This window comes from Octodon degus, unplaced genomic scaffold (assembly GCF_000260255.1).
Source record: "Octodon degus isolate 3935 unplaced genomic scaffold, OctDeg1.0 scaffold00079, whole genome shotgun sequence".
NCBI lineage: Eukaryota > Metazoa > Chordata > Mammalia > Rodentia > Octodontidae > Octodon > Octodon degus.
In genome coordinates this window covers 9,347,603-9,356,964 of record NW_004524655.1, presented here as the reverse complement: position 1 = coordinate 9,356,964, position 9,362 = coordinate 9,347,603, and positions in this window count along the sequence as shown.

Here is a 9,362-nt window from a genome sequence, read left to right as displayed (position 1 = left end):
TATGCAACCCAGGCCATCACTGGCCAACGGGCCCTATTGTGCAGACCTGTATTGATCTGGGCTGCCTCAAGGGTGGGGGTTTCTAAGCTGCTGAGGACCTCAGACAATGTGCAACAGCGGCTAACAGAGGCTGGCAACTGCAAGGGCGGCTGAGCAGCTCAAGAGAGAGATCAGCTGTTTTCACAACCCTTCGTCTCTTCATCTCCGCCTTCATCTCCGCCTTCATCTCTGCCTGAATTGCAAGTGAACATCTCCAGTCTGAAGATTGTTCACCAGACAGTTGGCATAGCGCAGCAGGGTTCATTGCTGCCCAGGCCAGGGCTGCATTAAGAGCAGCGTGCAGCAGAGTTACGACAGCTCAGCAAAGAGTGAAGAGCTACAGGCTGCTTACAAAAAACAAACAAACAAACAAACAAACATATATATATATTTATATATATTGCCAAGATAATAGCTTACACCCATGGACTGAAGAGCTTGGGTTTGAAGAGACTGAGCTATTGGTGAGACAGAACTTAAAGCAATGAGCTGCAGCCTGTAGAGACCATGCAGGTAATGAACAGTAATAGAGTCAGGATGGGGTAGAACCTGCTCCTGGGGTTTCTAGTCCAAGCCTGCTGCTTATGCCGGAGGTAGGAGCAGAATCTAAATCCAAGTCAGAGCCAGAGGCTAAGGCCACTATAAGGGAAGCAGCCCCCAGGGCTAGAGACTACACACAGACAGAGTGGCTCACGATAGCAGCCCAGACAATCTAGAGAGACTCCAGGAACTGCCAGAGACCTTGAGTACACAGAATTGGTGCAAATCGTAGGAGATCTGGACACAGACGGTCCCTGCCTGATGGGAGGGAGGTGGCCAGTGGGACAGGTGGGAGGAGCTTGACCAAGGCTGCTGGGGCAGCTGGAGTTGGCCTCCCTCGGGGAGCCAAGAGGCAAGTCTCTCACTGGGAGCAAGCCCAAGGCCAGGAGGTGGAGGCAGCTACAGCACTGTTGTGAGAGACGCTAAGGGACATGGGAAAGGCCCCAGGTGTTTGGACAGTAAAGAAGCAGGAGCCTGAGCAAAGAGAAAAAAGCTAACTAATATGCTAGTGATTCTTTAAAGATAATGACAACCCTATTCAACAGTTCCACAGGGATAAAAAATACTTCTCAAGGGAAACAAATGGTCCTGACTGGGCCATAAACCTTCAGGACTATATTGCCTCTGCAGAGGATACCATGCAGGGACAGGACCAAAGTGCTCAGTGAAGGGGTGTGCTGGGGGACCAGGGGCCTCCTGCTGTGCTTGCTGTTTATTGATTCCCCCACCAATGTGTAGCTCATGCTTTATGTTACGTAAGATTGAATTTCCCAATGAGGTGGCCAACATAGGTAGCTATGAGGGACGCACCATCAAAGTGCAACTGGCAACTGTGACTCTGGGTATAGGCCATCTGCCTAAGGAAGCCCATAGCATGTGCATCTTCCTGGTACCTCGGTACATCCTGGAGGGTGGAAATCTGCCAGGGGTTGAGATTACAGTGATACTGCTATGGACATAGCTGCTGAGAGTCAAGAACATTTGCCTTCATGTGAGAAAAGAAGGCCATGGACATTCACTGTGATGCCACAGGGTTACTGCACTGCCACACGGCGCACCATGGGCTACTGGCAAAGGACTTGGCTGCACAGTTAGTTCTGAAGGATATGTAGTTATTTTATTATATTGGTGCTATGTTAACCTCTGATTTGCTTGCAGATCTGGAATACGTTATGCCTCCAGTTGAGCCTGGCAACCTGTAGATGGGCTGTCAGTGACCAAGGTCTGGGGACCTAGGCTCTTTGTCACAGCTTTGAGAGCTGGTGGGTGGGACAGAGGCAGTACAAGAGGCTACTACTGAGAAAGCACAGAGCTGTCCTCACCTTAACACAGCGAAACAGTTACAGATTTTCTTAAGGCTTCTGGAGTATTGGAGGGCTTCCTTTCTCCTATTTGCTATCTTAAGACTCCTGTACAACCTGAGCAGAAAGGGTATAGCCTGAGAGAGGACAGAAGCCACTGAGCAGGCAGATAGATAAAAGATACCAAGGGGACAGAGGAGGTGTATTAGTTACTTTCTTCTTTTTGGTGAGACAAAATACCTGATACTTAAAATTAAGGAAGGAAAGGTTTATTTAGCTCAGTTTGTGGAGGAGTCAGTCCACCATCAGCTGGCTCCAAGGCAGGGTGACACAGCAGTAGAAGACAGAAAAACAAGAACAAAAGGAGAGAATGCAAGCGTCTTTTCCTTCTTTATATTGTATGCAAGCTGCCAGACCACATGGTCTCTGTTCCACCTCTTATTGCACAGCCTCAGGGTGTTTACAAAGTAAGGACTGTGGTTCCCTGCTGAATCATGTAAACTTCTAAACTTTTCAATTCTGAAGCTGATACAGTATAGCAACCATTATAATCCACCCATTGTCAACTTGGCAATCAGACACAATTTTTTTGCGTAGGGCTGGCCCAGCCTACCGTGGGGGCGGGGCTGCCGCAGCCTGTGGTGCCAGGGATCAAACTGCTCCTCTTCTGAGGAGCACATAAGCTGGCTGGTTGTCAAAGAATTTGAGGAAGCCATAGCCTCATAAAATGGTTGACTAGACCAAATGTACATCCAAAAGACTTCAACTGATGTAGGGTCAGACAAGTTTAACAAGTAATGGGTTTCACGGAGTATTTGATAGAGCTCTGATTTTGCCTCTAGCTCATTTATATCAGAATGACCAGATTTGGGAGATTTGGCTTTAGGCATCTTTGTTGACCTCTATCTGGAACAATTGTTGGGCTGGTGTCTCTGATATGCCGCAACTCTTGAGATAAGGCTGGGAAAGGAAAGGGATAGGAAAACTATCTTTTGAGGGGTTTTCTTCACCTGGGTGATCTTAGTGAGTATTCCTGGGTCACCTCCCGAGATCATCTGGAGATGCATACATACTCCCCAAATAAGTCCAGTAGACTAAAGTGGGTCATCAATATTTTTTAAAAACAATTCTAGGGCTGGAGAGATGGCTCAGTGGAATAAGCGCTTCCCAGGCAAGTGCAAGGGCCTGAGTTCAATCCCCAGTTCTGCCAAAATAAATAAATGAACAAAACCAAAGTGCCTTAAAAACAATTCTAACCCATATAGATACCCAGCGTGATAACTGGCACATTTTTCTCTGTATATCTGAATATACTCATTTTGTATCCAGGGCTGTGGGTCTTTCACAGGATCTCCTTTGAAGGTTCCCCCTTCAAATCTGATCATCTCACAACCTCCATGTAGGTGGTATGCCTTATCACAACTGCCCCCCACTACCTTTGGGCACATGTATAACCCACATAGAACTAGGGTCACATCATTTATTTCTTGTTGGATGTGCACAGGAGTACTGACTGACTGCTTGTTTTTTTGGACCTCAGAGGAAGGGAAGGAGTGTTTCTCCTGGTCAGTTTTATCTTCCCAAAAATGGGGTTTCACATTTTACATATTGGGACAACAAATGCCACATGCTGCTGGGCACAGGAAAGAGCAAGGAAGCAAGTATAGCTTGCTTGGCTTAGTCTAACAGAGTCCACTCATGGGCATATGAGGATGCAGTTGCAGAGGTGCTCCCCTTGTCCTGTGGCTGGAAGCCATCACTACCCATTCTATGGTAGATGCCAGGAGGCTAAGTGTCACTCAGAGTATGAATTCATTGTTTGGGCTTGGCTGGCTTTTTATTTGCCCGAGTTGTTGAGAGTGCCGTGGTGTGCAAGGTCCAGGGGATATCAGAGCTGGTAGTGGTGAGGATTTGGTCATCTACCTTTTCACTCAGGAATGCTGGATCCATGGTGTACACCCTGTAACTTTAAAAGCAGTGGGAGTGATTAAGATGACATCATATGGCCTTACTCACCTTGGCTGAAGAGGTTGTTCCTTCCAACTTTCAATTAGCACTCTGTCCCCAGGCTCAAAAGAAATGGACAGGACTGTGAAGATGAAGAGGGTGGCATTGTAATGCAGTCCTTTCCAATCCCTTTCATCTTTTGCAATGCCATCAGCTGTTGTTGCAGGCTTAGAGTCCAAATCTCTTGTTCTTCCAACACAGGCACCAAGGCCAGAGGCCTTCCAAAGAGTGTTTCAAAGGGAGTGAGCCTATCTCAGTTACCTTTCACTCGTTGCTGGGACAAATACCTGACACTCAAAATGAAGAAGGGAAAGGTTTATTTAGCTCATAGTTTGTAAAGGTTTTAGTCTATACTTGGCTGGCTCCCAGGCAAAGTGGCACATGGCAGAGAGCAGCAGTTCATGGCAGCAGAAAACAGTGAAGAGCAAAGAGAAGGGCGGCAGCTATGGCTTCTCTCTCCTCCTTATATTGTAAACAAATTACCCTGGGGCTTGGGGTGTAGAACTCACACAGTGTCCATGTCCTCCTCTTGTACAGGATAAAGATGTTTACAAACTTAAGAATCCTGGATCTCTGATGAGTCAATTAAATTTCTAATCTTCTCAAGTTGACACAGTGTATCAACAACCACTACAATCCATCTCTTGCCCACCCGACATTTCCTTAAACCAGTTTTCAGGTACATAGACATGTTCATTAACATTTTACCATTTGAACATTGTATTACATTTGCCTTTGTGCAAAAGGCATTTTAGTCCATCTCTAAGAGTTGCCAAAACCCTAATAGTTTTCAGCAATGCTTAAAAGTCCAAGTGCTAAACCTCCAAGATCTAAGGGAAACTCTTAGCTGTGAGTCCCTGTACAAATGAAAAGTTACACTTCCAACATTCAAAAGCCCAAGATAAACATCACCATTCCTAAAGGCATACATGGCAGGATGCAAACCATTGGGACCACAAGTCCAAAATCCAGAAGGACAAATATTAAGTCCTGTAGTTCCATGTGGAACATTCGAAGCAACCTGTAGCGAGTTGTGAGTTCTAAAAGCCTTATATGGCTCCACCCCTATGGCACTTCTGCTGGTAGCTCCCATGGCTTCTCTCTGGGGCTGGCTTTGCTTTCTCCTTGCAGCTCTCCTTAGACAATCCATGTTCCTGGCTTCTTCAAACTTCTGAAGTTTCCACTGAATAGGCTTCTCACAGTTTTACACACTGTTCTCTCAGGGGCATATTGCCTGTCCTCACAGACCTTCTGAAATCTGGGTGGAAGCCTTCTTAACCTCAGAACTCTTGCATTCTGCATGCACCTAAAACCAGTGCCACATGGATGATGCCCAGGGCTGCTGCCAACTGGAGCAGTAGCCAGGCTTTCTTCTCTCCTGGCTGTAGGGCCTGGCTTGCTGAGCACTCTGACCCTAATCCCAAGGAACAAATTCTCTATGCCATCACCATTCTGGAATGCAGTGCGGCCGCCAACTCCATTCTGGAACATGGGGCACTGCAGCTTTCTCCTCAAAGTGAAGCCCCTCGCCCTTGGGATTCGGAGGCTGCAAAGAATGAGAAACTACCACCTCCTGTGATGCCCTTAGGGCACTTTTGGCCAGCGGGAGAGGTGTGAGGTTCGAACTCCAGCAACCTGAGGCTGACAGCTTTGTGGAAGCAGCCGCTTAAAGGCCTGAGCTAGGGCCAGGCCCCCTGTGATGCCCTTAGGATGCGCTTTTCTACTCTCCTGTTCCTTTTCAGCAATGGAGATCCTCTCAGTTCTATCTTTCCATTCACAGCTTTATTGGAGTTTCCTTTCTGGCCAAACTTATTTTATATTATCCTGCTGGGTTCTTTGCTCTTGACTCTCAACATATGTCTAAAAGCCCCCAACAAAATCCATGCCTCAATATTTGACTGCCTTGAGATTTCTTTCGCAAGATTAACTAGTCCACTGCACTTAATCTCAGTCTTAGGCAAAGTCTCTGAATACAAGCAAAATGCAAACAAATTTTCTGTCAAGCCGTAACACAAACAATCTGAATCCCAACAACCAATGGAATTCTTCTTCCCAGCAGAAACCTCCCCAGCCTGGTCTTTACAGGCAGGCTTTCTGTCAGCATTCTGGTCTTCTGAGCTCTGACCAGAATCTCCCATACAGAAGAGCCACAGGCATTCCAGCTCTTCGCCCAATGTGACCTCTCCAAACCTTTCATATCTCTTCCCATAAGCCATTCCCAAAAGCTCATAATCCATATTGTCAGGTATAGTCACAGCAACAACCCCACTCCTCTGGTACCAAATTCCATCTCAGGTACTTTTCATTCATTGCTGGGACATATGCCCAACACTCAAAATGAAGGAAGGAAAGGTTTATTTAGTTCAGTTTGTGGAGGTTAAAGTCTATACTAGGCTGGCTCCCAGGCAGAGTGCCACATGGCAGAGAGCAGCAGTTCATGGCAGCAGCTGTGGCATCTGGCAAGCGTCTCTCTCCTCCTTAGATTGTGAACAAACTACCCTGGGGCTGTGAGTGTAGAGCTCACACAATGCCCATGCCCTCCTCTTGCACAGGATGAGGATGTTTACAAACAGAATCATGGCTCTCTGCTGAGTCACTTAAACTTCTAAACTTCTCAAGTTTGAGCCAATGTATCAACCACTACAGAGCCCATCCTGATATAGGGTACAATATGACAGCAGTAAGGCCATTGGAAGCATGGATACCTAATTTGCTCCAGTTTCTTAGCATAGCTTAGCCAGAGTGTTCTTCAGGGTGTAGTTTGTTGCTCCACTCACCCAAAACTTTGGAGCTGATCAACGATATGTAGCTTCCATTTTAGGTCCAAGGCAGCAGAAAAGTGCTGAACCACTCTACCCACAAAAGCAGGCCCATTATCTGAACCTACCCCCATGGGGAGCCTATACTGGGGACCCATCAGTGCTTTTATCACTTCTATGGAGGCTTCAGTTTTTGTTGGCATGGCCTCCATCCTTCCTGAGTAGGTCCAAATAAGCATCAACAAATGCTTCCTGTTCCCAACCATAGGCTTGATTTTGGTGAAATCCACTTCAGTGTCTTCAAGAGGCAGAGTCCCTTGTCAATGGGTGCCTAGTTCACACTGTGGGTAAGAAAACTGGGTTGTTATTAGCACAAGCCACAGATCTACTAGCTACACAGCGTCCAAAGCCTGGAAATATAAACATAATGACTGAGCAGTTCTGCCATTGCTGTCTTGCCCAAATGGGTTCTGCCGTGTAGTTCCTAAATCACAAGATATCCCATTTTTCCAGTAGGAACACTCTCTCCCCTGGCAAAGTTTGCCATCCATTTCTTTCTGATGTTCCTTCTGACTTGGTTCATGTTAACTCTGAGGACTTAGGTGGCTGGAGAAGCAGTACCACAGTAATTTATGCCTCTGGCAGTAAATTTCCCATAGCCACTTGCTTTGCTGCTATGTCAGTGTCTTTATTACCTTGTGTTTCAATGGAGTTACCTTTTTGATGTCCAAGGCAGTGTACTACTGCCACTTGGGAAGGACACCATACTGCTTATAACAAGTTTAATATCTCGTGAATTTTTAATATCTTTTCCTCCTGTGGTTAGGAGGTCTCTGTCCTGGTACATGGCACCATGTATATGTAAGGTGGCAAACATGTACTGGGAGTCTGTGAAAATGTTTAACCTTTGTTTTCCCCTATTCTCCAAGGCCCATCAGTTTTGCCTTTTGGGCTGATGTACCAGGAGGCAATGCTCCTACGGGACAGTTCATTCCGTTGTCATGACTGTTGCCCCGGCCCTCCATATCCCATTCTATTACTATACTTCTTCCATCTGAGAACAGGATGAGATTAAGGTCTTGAAGGTGTGCATCTTGTAGGTCCAGTCTTGTGGAATAAACAGCCTCAATTGTCTCTATATAATCATTTTTTTGGTGGATCCAGCAATGTCAGCAAAAGAGAAGTAGGGTTAATGGCCTGTATAGTTTTAAGAGCCAGTTGTCTTCAAGAAGGGCTCTCTGATACTGGGTAAGCCTGGTACCAGAAGCCATGGCCCCTTTCCACCAGGGCCATGCAACAGTGTCTCCACTGTGTGCAGCAGAAATGCATTTAGTTTCTGTCCCAGAGTCAATTTATGAGCTTCCTTTGCCAAGGCTGCAGCAGCTGCTTCCACATAGTCTGGCCTCTTAGATAGATAGGCCACTGAACGCCTCCATGGTCTCAAAATTTGAGTCAAAACTCTCCTTGCAACTCTCCTTTCTCATAAACAAACAGTTGGAAGGGCTAAGTGATATCTGATAAAGAGATCAGGGGCCATCAGCAACTCCTTAAGTCTTCAGATGCTTTTTCCATTCTGAACTTGTCTAAGGGAAGGTTATTGCTCCCCTTTAGTGCTTCATATAAAGGTTTACAATAGTTGCAAAATTTGTCACCCACAGGTGGCAATATCCCACTGTTCCCAATAATTCACATAGGTGCTTGCTTATGGATTAGCTCTGTTGTTTAAAGTGCCTGTTTGGGCAAACTCAGTCAGATGCAGGGGACTGTGGTTTGATCCCCAGCTCCACATGCCACATCATATTGGCCCTTAAGGCAGCCTGAGCAAGCAAGCAAAAACAAAACAAAAAAAAATGAATCCAATAATTCACATCATTCCTTTTGGGATTTTAGCTCTTTTAGCACCTGAATGGCTTGGGTCTGGAAGGTTGAGAGGAAATGAGTCCCTCCTTTTCAGGTGAACACAAGAAATTTCAGTTTGAACACATATCTGAGGCTTTTTCTTAGAGATCCAATACCTTGTATTCTGTAATAGCTCTAGTACTCTTTCTGTCTCTTCCTCACATAATTCCTAGTTCTCAGCAGCCAGCAGCAGGTCACCTACATACTGCAAAAGGGAAATGTTAGGATTGTTTTAACCAAAAGGTACCAGATTCTTTGATAAAGCTTCTCCAAAAATAGTAGATGAGTTCTTAAATCCTTGAGGCAGTTGAATCCATGTCTACTGGCATTTACATTCCTACTTCTGGATTCTCCCATTTGAAGGTGAGCAATCCCTGGGAAGCAATTGACAAGGAAATACAAAAGATGCATCCTTTAAATCCAACACAGTGTACCAGATCTGGCTAGGTGGGAGCAGGCTTAACAGGGTGTAATGGCTAGGTACAGCAGGGTGAAGGATCACAGCTAAGGCATTTACAATCTTTAAGTCTTGCAGAGGCGGATATTCATTTGTCCTTGGCTTGCAAGCCAGAAAGAAGGAAAGGACTATTCCAGAATAATTGTCATTCTCTTAATATATCTGCCTCGAGTAGTCTGTGAATGTGGGGTTTTATACCTTTTCTGGCCTCCATAGCTATCAGGTGTTGCTTCAAACGAACTGTCTTAGCATACCCAACTAAGTCAATAATCACAGGAGGAACTTGGGCTATAGTAATATGAGCCAGAAACTTGCTGTTCCAGGGGAGCAAGGAACAAAGAACAGAGCAAACAGAGCCTA